The following is a 20,889-nucleotide window of genomic DNA, read 5'->3' on the forward strand; positions in this document are numbered from 1 at the left end:
CCGAGGCACCCTTTAAAATTATGGACAGTCTTGAGGCACCCTTTAAAATTATGGACAGTCCCGAGGCACCCTTTAAAATTCTGGACAGTCCCGAGGCACCCTTTAAAATTCTGGACAGTCTTGAGGCACCCTTTAAAATTCTGGACAGTCCCGAGGCACCCATTAACATTCTGGACAGTCTTGAGGCGCCCTTTAAAATTCTGGACAGTCCTGAGGCACCCTTTAAAATTCTGCACAGTCCCGAGGCACCCTTTAAAATTTTGGACAGTCCCGAGGCACCCTTTAAAATTCTGGACAGTCCCGAGGAACCCTTTAAAATTATGAAGAGTCCTGAGGCACCCTTTAAAATTATGGACAGTCCCGAGGCACCCTTTAAAATTATGGACAGTCTTAAGGCACCCCATTCTAAAATAATAATAATAACTATTTTAATAGTTTTATATAACGCAGCAACATCCACACATGTAGGACACCCAACATTAGAGGTGATTTATTCTTCCAAAGCAAATACACTTTTGCACACTGGTACTGACTAGTATTCCAATGTTTCTCTTCTCCATCAGTTTTTATCCATCACTGAGCTAATGTGACCCCAGCACTGATGGAGAGGGGCGGGGGAGGGTCAAACTAGGATGCTGTGCAGGCAAAGGACATCCTCTTTATCAACTGATGATGTCATTGGTTGTCAGGATGTCGGCAGCTAGAAGGTCAAAATGGAAACCTGTGGCTTTGTGTAACTAAAAGGCTCCACCTGCTGTCTTGTATACAAGTTTTGGGCAATTTTTAAACATTTTGCCAAGGCACCCCTGAAGACACTTCAAGGCACCCCAGGGTGTCTGGGCACCCTGGTTGAGAAAGGCTGGTCTGGGTTACCAGAGACGTTGCCACTGATGAGGAGCTACACAACCCAACGAGCCTGGCATGGCAGCTATAAGACCACAGAGTATCATTCCTTTATAAGAAAGATAAATCGTTGAACATTGGCTGGTCCTGTGAGGACCGACTCCTTGGAAGATCCCAAAATGTAACACCAACGGCTCTCCATCATTACAAACAGGCGCGGTATAAATATCATATTACAGATGAGGAATCAGGTCCTACCTTACTGGACTGGTGCCAAGATGCCATTGATACCAACTTTGCCAGGAGAACCGCCAGCTAAAATATCCCTTTGTAAAATCTCCTCAGAGTGAAGGAAGACGGCTGAAAAACCTGGAACACAAAATGATAATTCTTGTTCACAGCTACCCAGAGAACAAAATGCAGACAGAGGAAGTCTTAGATCCGCACAGCACTGTGAAACATTTTAAAGCTCATTAAAACACCTTCTGTGCCTAAACACACCTAGACTGCCTTGTGGGATATAAACCGAACAGCCGATATCCTTCCTGAGCTCCTCTGTAGTGGTGGAGAAACTCTGCAAAGGTTTTCTGTATTAGAAAACAGATCTATGTGGTCTGCAACTCGGGTGTACAATCGCTATACTGCGAGCTGTGACTGTGATGGGACATTAGAGTGTAAGCTCCTCTGGTACAGAGACTGATGTGACTGCGGGGGTGGGGACATTAGAGTGTAAGCTCCTCTAATACAGAGACTGATGTGACTGGCTCAGTGTTCTCTGTACATCACTGCAGTATATGTCAGAGCTATATAAATATATAATAATAGTGTGTGACTGTGGGGGAGGGGGCATTAGAGCGTAAGCTCCTCTGGTACAGAGACTGATGTGACTGTGGGGGAGGGGACATTAGAATGTAAGCTCTTCAGGTACAGAGACTGATGTGATTGGCTCAGTGTGATCTGTACAGCGCTGCGGTATATGTCAGAGCTATATAAATGTATAATAATAGTGTGTGACTGTGGGGGAGGGGACAGTAGAGTGTACATTTTTTGTTTATTAAAATCTTGCAAACAAATAACATAATAAAAATCATATTTACATATATACAGAATAAAATATTTATAATTAAACAAAACCAGCTTACTTCAGCAAAGTATTAACAAATCCTGACCGTCACCTAAACACCCCCTCAGAGTGTAAGCTCTTCTGGTACAGAGACGGATGGGACTGGCTCAGTGTTCTCTGTACAGCGCTGCGGTATATGTCAGAGCTATATAAATGTATAATAATAATAGTGTGTGACTGGGGGGGGGGAGGGGACATTAGAGTGTAAGCTCCTCTGGTACAGAGACTGATGTGACTGTGGGGGAGGGGTCATTAGAGTGTAAGCTCCTCTGGTACAGAGACTGATGTGACTGTGGGGGAGGGGACATTAGAGTGTAAGCTCCTCTGTACAGAGACTGATGTGACTGTGGGGGAGGGGACATTAGAGTGTAAGCTCCTCTGGTACAGAAACTGATGTGACTGGCTCAGTGTTCTCTGTACAGCACTGCAGTATATGTCAGAGCTATATAAATGTATAATAATAATAATGTGTGAAGGGTGGAGGGGACATTAGAGTGTAAGCTCTTCTGGTACAGAGACTGATGTGACTGTGGGGGAGGGGACATTAGAGTGTAAGCTCCTCTATTACAGAGACTGATGGGACTGGTTCAGTGTTCTCTGTACAGCACTGTGGTATATGTCAGAGCTATATAAATGCCTAATAATGGTGTGTGACTGCAGGGGGACATTAGAGTGTAAGCTTCTCCGGTACAGAGACTGATGTGACTGCAGGGGGACATTAGAGTGTAAGCTTCTCCGGTACAGAGACTGATGTGACTGTGGGGGAGGGGACATTAGAGTGTAAGCTCCTGTGTACAGAGACTGATGTGACTGGCTCAGTGATCTCTGTACAGCACTGCGGTATATGTCAGAGCTATATAAATGTGTAATAATAATAGTATGTGACTGTGGGGGAGGGGACATTAGAGTGTAAGCTCCTGCGTACAGAGACTGATGTGACTGTGGGGGAGGGGACATTAGAGTGTAAGCTCCTCCGGTACAGAGACTGATGTGACTGGCTCAGTGATCTCTGTACAGCACTGCGGTATATGCCAGAGCTATATAAACATATAACAATAATAGTGACTGTGGGGGACATTAGAGTGTAGCTTCATCTTGTGCTCTGTAAATACAGAACATTTCTCAGTCAATTATAATTAGTTATACACATTATTATTATTATTATTATTATTATTATACAGGATTATTATTATTATTATTATTATACAGGATTTATATATTATTATTGTACAGGATTATTATTATTATTATTATACAGGATTTATATTATTATTATTATACAGGATTTATATTATTATTATTATACAGGATTTATATTATTATTATTATACAGGATTTAAGGCGCCAACAGTTTGCTCAGCGCTGTACAATATAACGGGAGACAATACAGCAACAATACAGTTCAATACAAGAGGGTTAGGAGGGCCCTGATCCTGGGAGCTTACAATCTAGGAGGGAGGGGCTGGTGGTACAAAAGGCAATAACTGTGGGGGATGGGCTGGTAGGAAGAATAGAAGATTCCATTATTAGCTGAAGGTGAAATATTACTGTTCCATTGTTGTGTAGAAGAATTAGGATAGTAAATCAGCTCCAGCAGGTGTCATATCACAGATTCACGCACCATGTGAAGAGATACAGTGAGATTGTTTGAACACAACGTGTAAACAGATTGCCTGAGGAAGGTGGCTTCACAATTTGCCACAATTACATTCAGTGTTACGTTGTGATTGGTACACAGCTCTTCCTTGACACATGAACGACTTCCACAACTTGGAGGAAGTGATAAACATGACAAATACGTAGTACGTCGACAGAAAATTCTAAAAACTCAAATACTAGAAGGAATAGACAGGAAAGTAAAGTTAGGACGATGAAAAATATAATTAGCGAGCATATTTGTAAGGACCGGGATCTGAACCCGCGATCTCTTCTTCATCTGGTGAACCATCTGAGATGCAGGATAGGATCTTGTTTGTCTTGTCTTGTATCTTGTTCCTGGCGAACCTTAAACTCTTTGCTCTTCCCATGAAATTCCTATTTAACTGCTTCCGCACAGAAATACTGCTACGGGGCGGCACGTATATATTCGTGATTTTGCAGATCCGGGTAGGGGGTGCACGTGATCTACCCGCATCGCCATTTGCGGCTCGGCTGATGATCTCCAAGGATTTCCGACGGGGGAGAGACCTGTATGTAAACAATACAGATCTCTCCCCTGCCAGCTCCTCAACACTGCTTTGTATGGCTCTGCATGGTAGCTTTCTGATCAGGACGGTGGGCCATGCCGGAGTAATGTGAGTACATGAGGCTGTCCATGCTCTCTACTAGTGGCATAAGCCGGAGTGACATACAGTGGATATAAAAAAGAATCCCCCCCCCCTTTAAAATAGTCACATTTTGTTGCTTTGCAGCCTGAGATGAAGACAGACACAGTGTTTGTTTTATCTAGTTGTATTTACTCGGTGCAACTTATAACATCCAAGTGAAAGATATAACACCAACATATCAGGAACAAATTAAAAAAAATGACATGTAAACCAAGCAGGTGTAGCTAATTACCTTCGCATTAGCACACAAAGCCATTTGACTTTCAACTATGATCAGCTGTGGCCATTTTGGTTAGCTCAGCATGAAAAGAGCTTTCCTGGAGCATTTCAGTCCATGGTAGTGCAGCTGAAGCAAACAATCAGCTATGGGTGGCAAGGCACTGTCAAAGATCTCTGGGATAAAGTTGTAGACAAGCACAGGACTAGAGCACACTGTACATTAGCACAACACAGTTATCACCCTATAAAGAGCTTTCCTGGAGCATTTCAGTCCATGGTAGTGCAACTGAAGCAAACAATCAGCTATGGGTTTTCAAGGAACTGTCAAAAGATCTCTGGGATAAAGTTGTAAACAAGCACAGGACTGGAGTACACTGTACAGGAGCACAACACAGTTATCACCCTATACAGAGCTTTCCTGGAGCATTTCAGTCCATGGTAGTGCAACTGAAGCAAACAATCAGCTATGGGTGGCAAGGCACTGTCAAAGATCTCTGGGATAAAGTTGTAGACAAGCACAGGACTGGAGTACACTGTACAGGAGCACAACACGGTTATCACCCTATAAAGAGCTTTCCTGGAGCATTTTAGTCCATGGTAGTGCAACTGACGCAAACAATCAGCTATGGATTTTCAAGGCACTGTCAAAAGATCTCTGGGATAAAGTTGTAGACAAGCACAGGACTGGAGTACACTGTACAGGAGCACAACACAGTTATCACCCTATAAAGAGCTTCCTGGAGCATTTTAGTCCATGGTAGTGCAACTGAAGCAAACAATCAGCTATGGGTGGCAAGGCACTGTCAAGGATCTCTGGGATAAAGTTGTAGACAAGCACAGGACTGGAGCACACTGTACAGGAGCACAACATGGTTATCACCCTACTATATTAGTGGGAGGAATAGTGTCCCAAGGGTCATATAAAGGCAAGCAGTGGGCCGCATCCACCCAACGCCTCCCCCATCACCCCCCGGGAGCAGTTTGGAGACCACTGCCATAAAGTATATACAATATAGCTCTGTTTTCCGAAGCAATCTGTTTCCATGCTTGCAGTATGACCATATAAAACGCCTGTCTATAAATGCTATTTGTTTTTTTCACAGTTTTCCTATCAAAGACAGTTCAATGTAACAGTCAAGCCAACTGTCCTTGGGTAAAAACAACAAATGAACCTGTGAAATGCTATGCTGCATGAGTAGGAGAATGAATGCCATTATGCGTAATTACTGGACTTGTGAAGCCCATGCTCAGCAAGAAGAACTGAAAGTCAAGACAAGGTCATGAATGACGGCTCCAGGATTAACCGATTCCTGGCTGCCGCAGGAGGAGCAAAGTAACAAGAGCGGACCGGACGCAAACGCGCAATAGTCAAAGCGCTGACCTTTCCTCTGCAAGCCAATTACCGGCCGGACAAACTTGTAGCTGGTGCATTTGCTTTCATGCGGCCTGTGTGAACCGTCCTCATTGCTGCCGTCTGCTACTTATTACTCCAAAACAGAAAGAAAATTCCACCAGCTGATTCTTTATTTATGAAGCCAGGCTCAGAAAAAAAAAAGCTCTGCAAGACAAGCGGAGATAGCTCTGCGGCAAGCAGGCTATGAAAACCAACTTTTATTTTTTTCCGAGGAAAATATACAATTCCGCTAACGGAACGTGAGTCTGTACAGACACCAATTATAAATTCATAGAATCAAAGGAAATCTTGCAATATTCAATTATGAATGAACCATTCTTGTGCGTCTAACTCAGGAAAACTTTTCATACTTATTACTTATCTTCAAAGTTGCACGGCGCTCGCAAACGGCAGAAGAAAACAATTTAGCGGTGACAGCTCGGCGGGTGAGACAACAATTCGTTCTGCGCTAGTTTACGATAACTTTTTAACTGCATTTAACTTTTTCAATTTTTTTTTTTTCGCACTTACAAACCTGCAATCCCACAGGAGATAATTCTCCATCGTCCTATAGGTAAGCGAACGTTTGGGCCTAATAGCTAAAATCTCGAAAATACTATTTCTAATAGAACCTCTGACAGGTCTACACAGTCTGGGAACCATAAGAACGGGCCACAGCCCTGGGGCTGAAAAAGAACCCCACGGGTATCTATACTCACTGCACTCAGTGCCAAGGTGAGCGCCAAAGCAGGATCCATTGCCTGAAGCAACATTACAGGCCATTCACACATGGTGGGGTCTGGGTATGGTTCCCATGCTATTACTAGGTTACACTGAGGTTGATTGAAGAATTCAAAATACAATAAACACAAAAACTGGTTTAGCATAGAAAGCTTCTCCACTGAGGAAAAGATGTCCATCACCTGAGGACACTAGCAAAAAGTTGTGGACTCACAGAGTGGGTGGGGTTATAAGTGGGCGCATCTAGCAAACATCTTGCCAGTGTCCAGTCACCTAAAGTTTGTACCAAATAAGTCAGGTTCTATAAGAGCTAAAATCTTGAAAATACCATTTCTAATAGAACCTCTGACAGGTCTTCACAGTCCGGGAACCATAGGAATAGGCCACAGCCCTGGGGCTGAAAAAGAACCCCACGGGTATCTATACTCACTGCACTCAGTGCCAAGGTGAGCGCCTAAGCAGGATCCATTGCCTGAAACAACATTACAGGCCATTCACACATGGTGGGGTCTGGGTATGGTTCCCATGCTATTACTAGGTTACACTGAGGTTGATTGAAGAAGTCAAAATACAATAAACACAAAAACTGGTTTAGCATAATAAGCTTCTCCACTGGGGAGATGTCCATCACCTGAGGACACTAGCAAAACATTGCGGACTCGCAGAGTGGGTGGGGTTATAAGTGGGCGTGCCTAGCAAAGATCTTGCTAGTGTACAGTCACCTAAAGTTTGTACCATATAAGTCAGGTTTTAGAAGAGCTAAAATCTCGAAAATACCATAGTTTCCGATAACTTTTTAACTGCATTTAACTTTTTCAATTTTTTTTTTCCGTGCACTTACAAACCTGCAATCCCACAGAAGATAATTCTCCATTGGCCTATAAGTAAGTGAACTTTTGGGCCTAAGAGCTAAAATCTCGAAAATACCATTTCTAATAGAACCTCTGACAGGTCTTCACAGTCCGGGAACCATAAGAATAGGCCACAGCCCTGGGGCTGAAAAAGAACCCCACGGGTATCTATACTCATTGCACTCAATGCCAAGGTGAGCGCCAAAGCAGGATCCACTGCCTGAAGCAACATTATAGGCATTCGCACATGGTGGGGTCTGGGTATGGTTCTCATGCTATTACTAGGTTACACTGAGGTTGATTGAAGAATTCAAAATACAATAAACACAAAAACTGGTTTAGCATAGAAAGCTTCTCCACTGAGGAGATGTCGTCCATCACCTGAGGACACTGGCAAAAAATTGTGGACTCACAGAGTGGGTGGGGTTATAGGTGGGCGCGCCTAGCAAACATCTTGCCAGTGTCCAGTCACCTAAACTTTGTACCATATAAGTCAGGTTCAGGGGCGGACTGACAACTCATGGGGCCCCCGGGCAATAGGGGATCATGGGGCCCCTGTGTCCTTGCCCAAACTCAAAAAAGCCTATGAAAAAGGTACCAGGGGCATCTCATGGGGCCCCCTACTGACCCCGGGTCCTCGGGCACTGCCAGAGTTTCCAAATGGTCAGTCCGCCCCTAGTCAGGTTCTATAAAAGCTAAAATCTTAAAAATACCATTTCTGATAGAACCTCTGACAGGTCTTTACAGTCTGGGAACCATAGGAATAGGCCACAGCCCTGGGGCTGAAAAAGAACCCCACGGGTATCTATACTCACTGCACTCAGTGCCAAGGTGAGCGCCTAAGCAGGATCCATTGCCTGAAACAACATTACAGGCCATTCACACATGGTGGGGTCTGGGTATGGTTCCCATGCTATTACTAGGTTACACTGAGGTTGATTGAAGAATTCAAAATACAATAAACACAAAAACTGGTTTAGCATAGAAAGCTTCTCCACTGAGGAGATGTCGTCCATCACCTGAGGACACTGGCAAAAAATTGTGGACTCAGAGTGGGTGGGGTTATAAGTGGGCGTGCCTAGCAAACATCTTGCCAGTGTCCAGTCACCTAAAGTTTGTACCATATAAGTCAGGTTCAGGGGAAGACTGACAACTCATGGGGCCCCTGTGTCCTTGCCCAAACTCAAAAAAGCCTATGAAAAAGGTACCAGGGGCATCTCATGGGGCCCCCTACTGACCCCCAGTCCTCGGGCACTGCCCGAGTTTCCAAATGGTCAGTCTGCCCCTGGTCAGGTTCTATAAGAGCTAATATCTCCAAAATACTATTTCTAATAGAACCTCTGACAGGTCTTCACAGTCCGGGAACCATAGGAATAGGCCACAGCCCTGGGGCTGAAAAAGAACCCCACGGGTATCTATACTCATTGCACTCAGTGCCAAGGTGAGCGCCTAAGCAGGATCCATTGCCTGAAGCAACATTACAGGCCATTCACACATGGTGGGTTCTGGGTATGGTTCCCATGCTATTACTAGGTTACACTGAGGTTGATTGAAGAATTCAAAATACAATAAACACAAAAACTGGTTTAGCATGGAAAGCTTCTCCACTGGGGAGAAGATGTCCATCACCTGAGGACACTTGCAAAAAATTGTGGACTCACAGAGTGGGTGGGGTTATAGGTGGGCGTGCCTAGCAAACATCTTGCCAGTGTCCAGTCACCTAAAGTTTGTACCATATAAGTCAGGTTCAGGGGCGGACTGACAACTCATGGGGCCCCCGGGCAATAGGGGATCATGGGGCCCCTGTGTCCTTGCCCAAACTCAAAAAAGCCTATGAAAAAGGTACCAGGGGCATCCCATGGGGCCCCCTACTGACCCCGGGTCCTCGGGCACTGCCCGAGTTTCCAAATGGTCAGTCCGCCCCTGGTCAGGTTCTATAGGAGCTAAAATCTTGAAAATACCATTTCTGATAGAACCTCTGACAGGTCTTCACAGTCTGGGAACCATAGGAATAGGCCACAGCCCTGGGGCTGAAAAAGAACCCCGCGGGTATCTATACTCATTGCACTCAGTGCCAAGGTGAGCGCCTAAGCAGGATCCATTGCCTGAAACAACATTACAGGCCATTCACACATGGTGGGGTCTGGGTATGGTTCCCATGCTATTACTAGGCTACACCGAGGTTGATTGAAGAATTCAAAATACAATAAACACAAAAACTGGTTTAGCATAGAAAGCTTCTCCACTGGGGAGATGTCCATCATCTGAGGACACTAGCAAAAAATTGTGGACTCGCAGAGTGGGTGGGGTTATAAGTGGGCGTGCCTAGTAAACATTTTGCCAGTGTCCAGTCACCTAAAGTTTGTACCGTATAAGTCAGGTTCTATGAATATTCAGCTTGTATCTTGTACAGTATGATTAAGTGTTACCATTTCGGACACAACATTGTTAATTACATCACTCAACCCAATTTGCATTGTAAAGATACACTGTCACTGTACCCATGCATCCAGAGAAAAGTGACAGTGTCCCTGCAAAGGGTACCTCCCGACCACCCTAAATCCACCTTATCTGCGCTCCTTCATGGTTCTTTTTTCTGTCACAGTTGGCAACACTAACCAGTGCTTTCAGTTTTTTGGGGAGGATATGACCTGCTCCCCTGTGCCAGCCAAGAGCTAGGCTTGAGCACTGACACATGACCAAAGAAGTGATGCACCCCTCCACCAGGTAACCGACACAGGAACTTTCAGCACCAGGAAGGAGCAGCTGGGGTGCACAGGTATGATGAGTATAATGGGTTTGGGAGGGCACCCTTTGCAAAGACACTATTGTTTTGCCCTACATAGGGAAGGTGAGAGTATCTTCAATGCATCAAACTGCAAGATCCATGTACCTTGAAGCTCCCCCCCCCGCAGTTAAAAAATGTCAAAAATGCAAAAACAAACATCAAAAGAAAGAAATTTCAATAATATTCCCCTTAATCTGTGGTTTCCAGTCACTGATGTTGTATGATAACACTTACCAGCATGATGGCCCTGAATCTTAGGACGCTGTTATCCTGACCATCAGTCTGCATTTTTTCTGCCTATTTTCCTGGTGGGTGAACTTTATGGGTTGGCTTACCCCAGACCCCACCCCTAAATATGCCCACTCACAGCCATGACCCCTGCAATTAATGAGTTTCATGTGCAGTAACCCAAATATGTGATCCCAAAACATTGAGACTTGTGGCACAGCCAAGATATAGGACTGTCCAGGCAAATCCAGGGCAGCTGGCATCTATGCACCGGGCTTTGCAATGGGATTCTGGAAAAGCTGAGGATTCCAGATCTTGTGAGCAGGCTGCTGGAGTGCATTCTCTAGGGTTGGAATCTCCAGCTTTACCCAGATTCTTGTAAGAAGGCCCAGTGACGACCAGCGTTGCTAGACATCTCACTTTCTGTTGGTGGGGGGATGATTCATTTATTTGCCCAGATGTTTGCATAAAGCTCACAGTCAATAGGCATCCTCTAGATCAGGGGTCTCGACTTTGTAGAGATATTTCATGAGGTTCTTGAACATGTAAAGGGATGCTTCCTTAATACAAGAAGACTGCTCAGGTGGTGATAATGAAGGTAGACCCTCAAACTAAAAAGACACTGCCACCTTCCTTTACAGAGCAAAGTCACCATGCCTCCTAATGACTGACCTCTTCATAGCCAGGTACAGTCATGCCCAAAAATATTGGCACCCCTGCTTTTCTGTCAGATAACACACCACTTCACCCAGAAAATTGTTGCAATTACAAATGTTTTGGCATTCTCATGTTTATTTCTTTTCTCTTGGTATGACACAAAAAAGTGGAGAAACAAAACGCCAAATCTGACACATTCCACGCAAAACCCCAAAAATGGACTGGATAAAATTATTGGCACCTTCTCAAAATTGTAAGACATAATTGCATTCCAAGTTTGTGATGTTCCTGTAATTGGTATTTAAACTCCCCTGTATCAATTAACAGGCATGAACAATACAGAAATCACACCGGCAATCGGTTAAAACGGTGAAAACTTCACTCCACCTTTCTGTTGTGTGTCTCTGTGTGCCACATGGAATATGGAGAAGAGAAAGAGCAACAAAGAATTGTCTGAAGATTTGAGAACAAAAATTGTGGAAAAGCATGGACAATCTCAAGGTTACAAATCCATCTTCAGAGATCTTCATGTTCCTGTGTCCACTGTGTACAGCATTGTCAAGAAGTTAATCTCCCTGGATGTGGAAGAAAGAGAAAAATGATCAAAGATTGCAAAGAAGAATTGTTAGAAATGGTGGATAAAGAACCTCGATCAACTTCCAGACAAATTCAAGCTGACCTTAAGACACCGCTATAGTAGGAGACCAGGAGGACCCCACTGCTGACACAGAAACATAAAAAGGTCAGATTGGAGTTTGCCAAAACTGACCTGAGGAAGCTAAAATCCCTTTGCGAGAATGTGCTGTGGACAGACAAAAAAAGACAGCTTTTTGGTAAAGCCCATCATTCCACTGTTCTCAGAAAAAGCAATGAGGCCTTAGCCCTTTAACTCCAGCGCCTCCCAGCCCTTTTAGGGTTTCAGAAGCCAAGAGGCAGGGCGGGGTTTAGGGCCATGTGACCACCGTGACACGCCATCACAGCGGTCACATGATCGGGACAGGTCCTGATCGAAAGAGGAGATCGGGACCTTTCCGTGGATACCGGACATGTGTGCTGGGAGCACGTAGGGCGTGCCCTCTCTCAGCACATATGTTCTTTTTTAATAGAACGCAAATGTGTGGCCGCTGGGCGTCTAGGCCCAAACGCCGGGAGGCCAAACATTTGCGTCCGGTGTGAAGAGGTTAAAGAAAAGAATCCAGTCCCTACAGTCAAAAATGATGCAGGTTCACTGATGTTTTGGGGTGGCTTTGCTGCTTCAGGAAGTGGATGTCTTAACCGTGTGCATGGTATTATGAAATCTGAAGATTACCAAAGAATTCTGGGGTGCAATGTAGGGCCCAGTGTCAGAAAGTTGGGTCTCCATCAGAGGTCATGGGTCTTCCAGCAGGACAATGACCAAAGCACACATCAAAAAGCACCCAGAAATGGTTTCAGACAAAGCGATGGAGAGGACTGAACTGACCAGCAATGAGTCCAGATCTCAATCCCATAGAGCTCCTCTGGAGAGATCTCAGACCAGCAGTTGGGAAAAGGAACCTTCCAATCTGAGAGACCCGGAGCAGTTGGAGGAAGAAGAGCGATCCAAAATTCCAATAGAGAGGTGGAAGAAACTCATTGATGGTTACGGGAAGTGACTGATTTCAGTTATTTTTTAAAAGGGGTGTGCTACCAAATATTACATTGAGGGTGCTAATAATTTTGTCCAGTCCATTTTTGGGGTTTTGCGTGGAATGTGTCAGATTTGGCTTTTTGTTTCTCCAGTTTTTTGTGTCATACCAATACAAACAAAAGACATAAACATGAGAATGAAACATTTGTAATTGCAACAATTTTTCTGGGCGAAGAGGTGCGTTATCTGACAGAAATGCAAATATTTTTGGCCATGGCTGTATACTCATCACTTCTTCTTCCCCATTGAGTCCAACCTGAGCAAGCTTTGGTGTTGCAGCCAACCCAGGCTGACAAACTCATCCCCTCCACATGATAGTTTTAGACTTGGTGATTGCTTGTTGTGTATCATCAACAAAGTTTTTTTCACCTTGGATGGATGGCATTTCATGGGGTCAATTTCCTGATGGTGACAATTGTGGACCATGCCTGTGTAATGTGTGTTGAAATGGCCACAGGATACCAGGATGGAATTATGTCATATATTCTGGAATGTCTATATCAGTGTTTCTCAACCTTTTTTCAGTCAAGGCACCCTTTAACCCCCCTGGCGGTATTCCCGAGTGAAGCTCGGGGTAAGGTGGCAGTACCAAAAGCGGTAACCCCGAGCTTCACTCGGAAATACACTGCAGCGTTGCTCAGGGATTCCCTGCAGCACTTACCTTGTCTTGCTCTCCTGCGATGTGTCCCCTGCAGCGTCCCCGGCCATCTCCTGCCGGCATCCGTCTTCCGTGTTCCAGTCCCTGCGAGCGTCGGGACGTACGGGGCCGGAACCGGCGGGAAATTTGAAAATGTTAAAAACCGACATTCAGTAATACACTAAAATCACATAGTATAACATTCCTGTATCAAACCATTTCACATACATTGTGTCTCGAGTGCTTTGTCCGGCGCCCTGCCTGCATTTTTACTGTTCTTTCTGCCTGGAAACTGAGAAACGTCCATGGCGTCCAAAAAGCGTCCCTTTAGGTCAGACGCGGTTTTAGACCGGCTAGAGAACAGCGATAGTAAATCAGAACCACTTGCAGAATTGAGTGATAATGATTCGTGGGGGAAATTCATCATCAGACACTGAAAACGATTCTGCGACTGAGCTCAGCGATGTGCGAACTTGGCGCTCTATTTCACATTTCAGTGTTTTTGGTTTGATTATATTATTGAATTAAATATATTATTATTATATTATTATTTTTTATGATTATATATATTATAATTTATGATTTTGTGTTTCAAGTTTTATCATATCCAGAATGTTTACTAGACTCTTCTTCGGACAGATTTCAGTGAGTTATTCCTAAAAATTACAGGCCTACAATAAAAAAACTACATATTTCCATGCAAAATAATGTACATACCGCTAGGGAGGTTAAAATGATGGACAGTCTTGAGGCGCCCCATTCTAAAATGTGAAAAACTATTCTAATAGTTTTATATAACGCAGCAACATCCACACATGTAGGACCCCCAACATTAATGGTAATTTATTCTTCCAAAGCAAGTACACTTTTGCACCCTGGTACTGACTAGTATTCCAATGTTTCTCTTCTCCCTCACTGAGCTAATGTGACCCCAGCACTGATGGAGAGGGGGCAGGGGAGGGTCAAACTAGGGTGCAGGCAGCTGACATCCTCCTTATCAACTGATGACATCAATATGCTGGTGGCTAGAAGGTGGTAATGGTGCACTATGAAAACCTGTGGCTTTGTGTAACTAAAAGTCAGGCTTGTTCCATCCGCTGACTTGTATACAAGTTTTGGGCAAGTTTTAGACATTTTGCCAAGGCACCCCTGAAGAAACCTCAAGGCACCCCTGAAGAAACCTCAAGGCACCTCTGAAGAAACCTCAAGGCACCCCTAAAGAAACCTCAAGGCACCTCTGAAGAAACCTCAAGGCACCTCTGAAGAAACCTCAAGGCACCTCTGAAGAAACCTCAAGGCACCCCTGAAGAAACCTCAAGGCACCTCTGAAGAAACCTCAAGGCACCTCTGAAGAAACCTCAAGGCACCCCTGAAGAAACCTCAAGGCACCCCTGAAGAAACCTCAAGGCACCCCAGGGCGCCTGGGCACCCTGGTTGAGAAAGGCTGGTCTATATGTTTTTAATGGCTGACATTACATATGGTAGCTTCCTAGTTGTGTGTTGAAGGTTGATGTTCACCTCATTGTTCTCTAAATGTATACAGTATATGTGAATAACAACATGTTGTGCCTGTGTTCTACAGTGAACCAAGTCTCTTCTCCCCTGAGGAAGAATTCCAAAAAACACATTGGAAGTGTCCCGCATCTCTGATTCAGAGAAAGGTAAATCTACATAATACACTTGTTTACTTCTGGAGTGGTGGGACTATAGAGACACATTAGCATAGCAACAGTACTGTATATGTAGATATTGTCAGCCCGTGTTTTATGATATATACAACTGGATGAGTTTTCTATTCCTTTGCATAATACAATTATTATTATGGATTTGACTGTTTTGTGTATGTACCTGAGGTCTTCAAAAAGTTTCCGCACTTTTATATATGGGCAGTCCAGTGGCTAAATGGACTGCCCATCTGCCTGGCTGTACTAGGGTCATTGGTTCGAATCTCAACCACGGCACCACCTGCCTGGAGTTTGTATGTTCTCCCTGTGCCTCTGTGTGTTTCCTCCCACATTCCAAAGACATGCTGGTAGGTTAATTGGCTTCTCTCTAAATTGGCCCTAGTATGTGTATGTATGAATGTGAGTTAGGGACCTTAGATTGTACGCCCCTTGAGGGTTAGGGACCTTAGATTGTACGCCCCTTGAGGGTTAGGGACCTTAGATTGTACATCCCTTGAGGGTTAGGGACCTTAGATTGTACACCCCTTGAGGGTTAGGGACCTTAGATTGTATGCCCCTTGAGGGTTAGAGACCTTAGATTGTACGCCCCTTGAGGGTTAGGGACCTTAGATTGTATGCCCCTTGAGGGTTAGGGACCTTAGACTGTACGCCCCTTGAGGGTTAGGGACCTTAGACTGTACATCCCTTGAGGGTTAGGGACCTTAGATTGTACGCCCCTTGAGAGTTAGGGACCTTAGATTGTACGCCCCTTGAGGGTTAGAGACCTTAGATTGTACGCCCCTTGAGGGTTAGGGACCTTAGATTGTACACCCCTTGAGGGTTAGGGACCTTAGATTGTACGCCCCTTGAGGGTTAGAGACCTTAGATTGTACACCCCTTGAGGGTTAGGGACCTTAGATTGTACGCTCCTTGAGGGTTAGGGACCTTAGATTGTACGCCCCTTGAGGGTTAGAGACCTTAGATTGTACACCCCTTGAGGGTTAGGGACCTTAGATTGTACGCCCCTTGAGGGTTAGAGACCTTAGATTGTACGCCCCTTGAGGGTTAGGGACCTTAGATTGTACACCCCTTGAGGGTTAGGGACCTTAGATTGTACGCCCCTTGAGGGTTAGAGACCTTAGATTGTACGCCCCTTGAGGGTTAGGGACCTTAGATTGTACGCCCCTTGAGGGTTAGGGACCTTAGATTGTACGCCCCTTGAGGGTTAGGGACCTTAGATTGTACACCCCTTGAGGGTTAGGGACCTTAGATTGTACGCCCCTTGAGGGTTAGGGACCTTAGATTGTAGGCTCCTTGAGGGTTAGAGACCTTAGATTGTATGCCCCTTGAGGGTTAGGGACCTTAGATCGTACGCCCCTTGAGGGTTAGGGACCTTAGATTGTACGCCCCTTGAGGGTTAGGGACCTTAGATTGTACGCCCCTTGAGGGTTAGGGACTGATGTGAATGTACAATATATATGTAAAGTGCTGCATAAATTAACAGTATTATATAAGTACCTGAAATAAATAAATATATATTTTGGAGTTTAAAAAAGTGTGGAAACTTTTTGAGGAATCCTCATACACTGCGATTGCCTAGAAAGTCCCATGCAAAAATATTTATTTAGATGTTTCAATTTCCGGGGATGGTGACATTCCCCTTGGGATGAAATCACTTCTACAGGTTCTATGTTCAGGATGGCGACATAGGAGTGCGACTGGACAGGGACAGACGGGAAGTAATGTACATATCAGAAGTCTCCTCTGCTTTCAAGCCAGATCCCATCTGCTCTGCCTTTTGCTCCTGGTGCAGGTGACCCAGAGAGCCATCCACACTCCAACACTTGCAGCCCATCTTTTGGGTGAAACGCATTAGAGGGGAGGTCCCAAGAACAGGGACTATCAGTGTGATTGCTGGCTGCAATAAAACTGGAACTTGTGTGACGTCATCGTGTTGCGGAGAGTTCTTATTTCTTGTCTATGGACAGGGACAGAGTTTTCTCACCCTTATAAAAGGAAAAGCCTGAAGAAGGACCTTCATTGTGGGATCACCAGGGATTGTTTTAAAAGGCTGCAGATTTTGAATTATTTAAAATTACTTCTTAAAGTGTTAAACAGTACAATCAGTCTGTAGATGCAGTACAGCATGCTTGTTATACTCACTGTGGAACCTAAGGAGTTAATCCTCCGCATTGTGTGAAAAAGGCTGTTTGATCCTGTCTGCTCTGATCCTCCCCTTCTTTTACTGTCCCAAATCCATCTACCATAGTACAGAGCCAGGGGTGGACTGACCATTTGGAAACTCGGGCACTGCCCAAGGGCCCTGGATCAGTAGGGGCCCCATGAGATGCCCCTTGTACCTTTTTCAAAGGCTTTTTTGAGTTTGGGCAAGGACACAGGGTCCCCATGATCCCCTATTGCCCGGGGGCCCCATGAGTTGTCAGTCCGCCCCTGTACAGGGCACCAGTGGCAAGTCTGCACATGCTCCATTTGGTGTGTATTGCTACAGAGTTTTTTTTCGGAACGTGCATGTGATCAGCACAGGGCCAATCAGAACTGTCCAGACAGAGAGTCAGGGGTTATGCAGCCTCATAGGACAGGCAGAGGAGAATGAAAACTCCTCTTGCTAGATTAACCAGTGCTTGGTCGGACACTGATAGAAGTTAAAAGACTGCCATATACTGCTGATGGGAAAAAGTATTTAGCAGTTTATATTTACTAAAAATATATCTACTAAAATAACTGCATTTCCATGTTGTGTGTACTGTGGGAGAGTGGATATAGTGAATGCAGCAACACATACTGCTCTCTCTGCTTCTGCTCTCTCTATTCCTCTCCAAATGTCTGAAATAGTTAATTTTTTACTGTTTTTCAGTGCATTCTGGGCATTTGGGAAGGTCTCCTGAGGTTATCTTTAAAAAACACTTCTAAATGTAAACGCTCATAAACGCGGTATGCAAACCCGACTAAACTGCCGTTTTTTAACCTACGATTTCCAGCAGTCAGTTTCCATCAGGGGTGGACTGACCATTGAGGAACTTGGGCACTCAGCAGGGGGCCCCATGAGATGTCCCTGGTACCTTTCGTAGGCTTTTTGGGGTGTGATTTGAGTGTGGGGGAGGACACAGGGGCCCCATGATCCCCTATTTCCCGGGGGCCCCATGAGCAGGGGCGGGCTGACAACTCATGGGGCCTCCGGGCAATAGGGGATCATGGGGCCCCTGTGTCTTTGCCCAAACTCAAAAAAGCCTATGAAAAAGGTACCAGGGGCATCTCATGGGGCCCCCTACTGACCCCGGGCCCTCGGGCTGTGCCCGAGTTTCCAAATGGTCAGTCCACCCCTGCCAGCAGGGTAACCTTTCTCTGCCTTCCAGCTTGGAGTGGCACCCCTGGTTTCCATCGTTCAGAAGTGTTTTCCAGACATCCCGTGTACATGGGGCCCTAAACTCTGCCCTCTCTTAAATACATTTAAAGGAGGTGAGAATTCAAAGGCAAAACTTTATCTTCATTATGGCGCAGCAGCAGCAGCAGCGAGTGGTAATCTGTTCCCGGTGGATCTCCACCTCAGCTGTCATGCTGTGATTACACAATATATTCACTGTAAGTTATTTTCAATGCACACCAAAACCAGGAGGGAGATGTAATGCATTCATTAAATGTTTGTGCTTACACCACCCCCCACCCCCCTCCCTGATTCGGCATGAGGACCTTCATTTAACCCAGAGGGTTTCCATGCTACGCGTCTTCTACTTCATCAGCGTTTCTCAAGTTTTATATCAATTTTTCTCAGTTTACATCACTTCAGGTCATTAGCGCTCATCACTGTATTGACTTTGTAGCGGGATAATGATATTTTCTGTATGTAAATGATAAACCGCTGTGCAATCAGCACATCCATCCGCGGCCCCGATAACGCTCTTTATTGGAGGGATCTGCCGCATAATTACAAGTAAACTCATTTGGATTGTAAAAAGCAATATTCTCCCAACTGTCCGCGGCCCTTCATCAGGCAGGCGTTTAATAATTCCAATGAATTATTTACTGAAATGTGCAGAGAAATAGACGCGGCCTCGTTTGCCGTATGTTTCTCATTGTAGAGATTACAGGGAAAGCGAAATGTTTAGGTGGCCGTGCCTTCGCTCTGATAAACTGTGCACCGACGGAGCCATTTTCCAGCTGTTGGGAGAGCAAGCCCAACCATTAAAATCAATCAGTGAAAAGGATAAAACTACCCAGGCAACACTGCAGCTCTGCTAAAGTCGCTGTTCACTCTAACTTGAAATGAACTCAGCATCAAATACACACTATATTGCCAAAAGTATTGGGCCGCCCGCCTTTCCACGTACATGGACTTTAATGACCTCCCAATCTTAGTCCGTAGGGTTCAATATTGAGTTGGCCCCGCCCTTTCCACGTACATGGACTTTAATGACCTCCCAATCTTAGTCCGTAGGGTTCAATATTGAGTTGGCCCCGCCCTTTCCACGTACATGGACTTTAATGACCTCCCAATCTTAGTCCGTAGGGTTCAGTATTGAGTTGGACCCACCCTTTCCACGTACATGGACTTTAATGACCTCCCAATCTTAGTCCGTAGGGTTCAATATTGAGTTGGCCCCGCCCTTTCCACGTACATGGACTTTAATGACCTCCCAGTCTTAATCCATAGGGTTCAATATTGAGTTGGACCCGCCCTTTCCACGTACATGGACTTTAATGACCTCCCAGTCTTAATCCGTAGGGTTCAATATTGAGTTGGACCCGCCCTTTCCATGTACATGGACTTTAATGGCCTCCCAGTCTTAGTCCGTAGGGTTCAATATTGAGTTGGACCCGCCCTTTCCACGCATATGACCTTTAATGACCTCCCAGTCTTAGTCCGTAGGGTTCAATATTGAGTTGGCCCCGCCCTTTCCACGTACATGGACTTTAATGACCTCCCAATCTTAGTCCGTAGGGTTCAATATTGAGTTGGCCCCGCCCTTTCCACGTACATGGACTTTAATGACCTCCCAGTCTTAGTCCGTAGGGTTCAATATTGAGTTGGCCCGCCTTTTCCACGCACTTGACCTTTAATGACCTCCCAGTCTTAGTCCGTAGGGTTCAATATTGAGTTGGCCCCGCCCTTTCCACTCACATGACCTTTAATTGCCCCCCAGTCTTAGTCCGTAGGGTTCAATATTGAGTTGGCCCCGCCCTTTCCACACACATGACCTTTAATGACCTCCCAGTCTTAGTCCGTAGGGTTCAATATTGAGTTGGCCCCGCCCTTTCCACTCACATGACCTTTAATGACCTCCCAGTCTTAGTCCGTAGGGTTCAATATTGAGTTGGCCCCGCCCTTTCCACGCACATGACCTTTAATGACCTCCCAGTCTTAGTCTGTAGGGTTCAATATTGAGTTGGCCCCGCCCTTTCCACGCACATGACCTTTAATGGCCTCCCAGTCTTAGTCCGTAGGGTTCAATATTGAGTTGGCCCCGCCCTTTGCAGCTATAACAGCTTCAACTCTTCTGGGAAGGCCGTCCACAAGGTTTAGGAGGGTGTCTATGGGAAGGTTGGACCATTCTTCCAGAAGCACATTTGTCAGGTCAGGCACTGATGTCGGGGGAGGAGGCCTGGCTCGCAGTCTCCGCTCTAATTCATCCCAAAGGTGTTCTATGGGGTTGAGGCCAGGACCAAGTCACTGGGCCATTTCCACAATTACAAGAGGATTCTTACTATATACTGATGCCGAGAGGGCATTTTA

The 20,889-nt window shown here is 45.3% G+C and overlaps 1 long non-coding RNA gene across 1 annotated transcript in view; it reads right to left on the bottom strand.

Annotated features, from left to right (window-relative positions):
- LOC149437121 (uncharacterized) overlaps positions 1-20,889 on the bottom strand; it is an 830,460-nt gene that overhangs the window by 348,972 nt on the left and 460,599 nt on the right. Inside the window, exon 4 of the long non-coding RNA XR_016308178.1 lies at positions 1,102-1,212. This is a non-coding gene — a long non-coding RNA (uncharacterized LOC149437121). The remainder of the gene's footprint in view (positions 1-1,101; positions 1,213-20,889) is intronic.

The sequence above is a fragment of the Staurois parvus genome, unplaced genomic scaffold (genome assembly GCF_062004578.1).
Source record: "Staurois parvus isolate SC_StPar_1 unplaced genomic scaffold, SC_StPar_1.0 ptg001310l, whole genome shotgun sequence".
NCBI classification, from domain to species: domain Eukaryota; kingdom Metazoa; phylum Chordata; class Amphibia; order Anura; family Ranidae; genus Staurois; species Staurois parvus.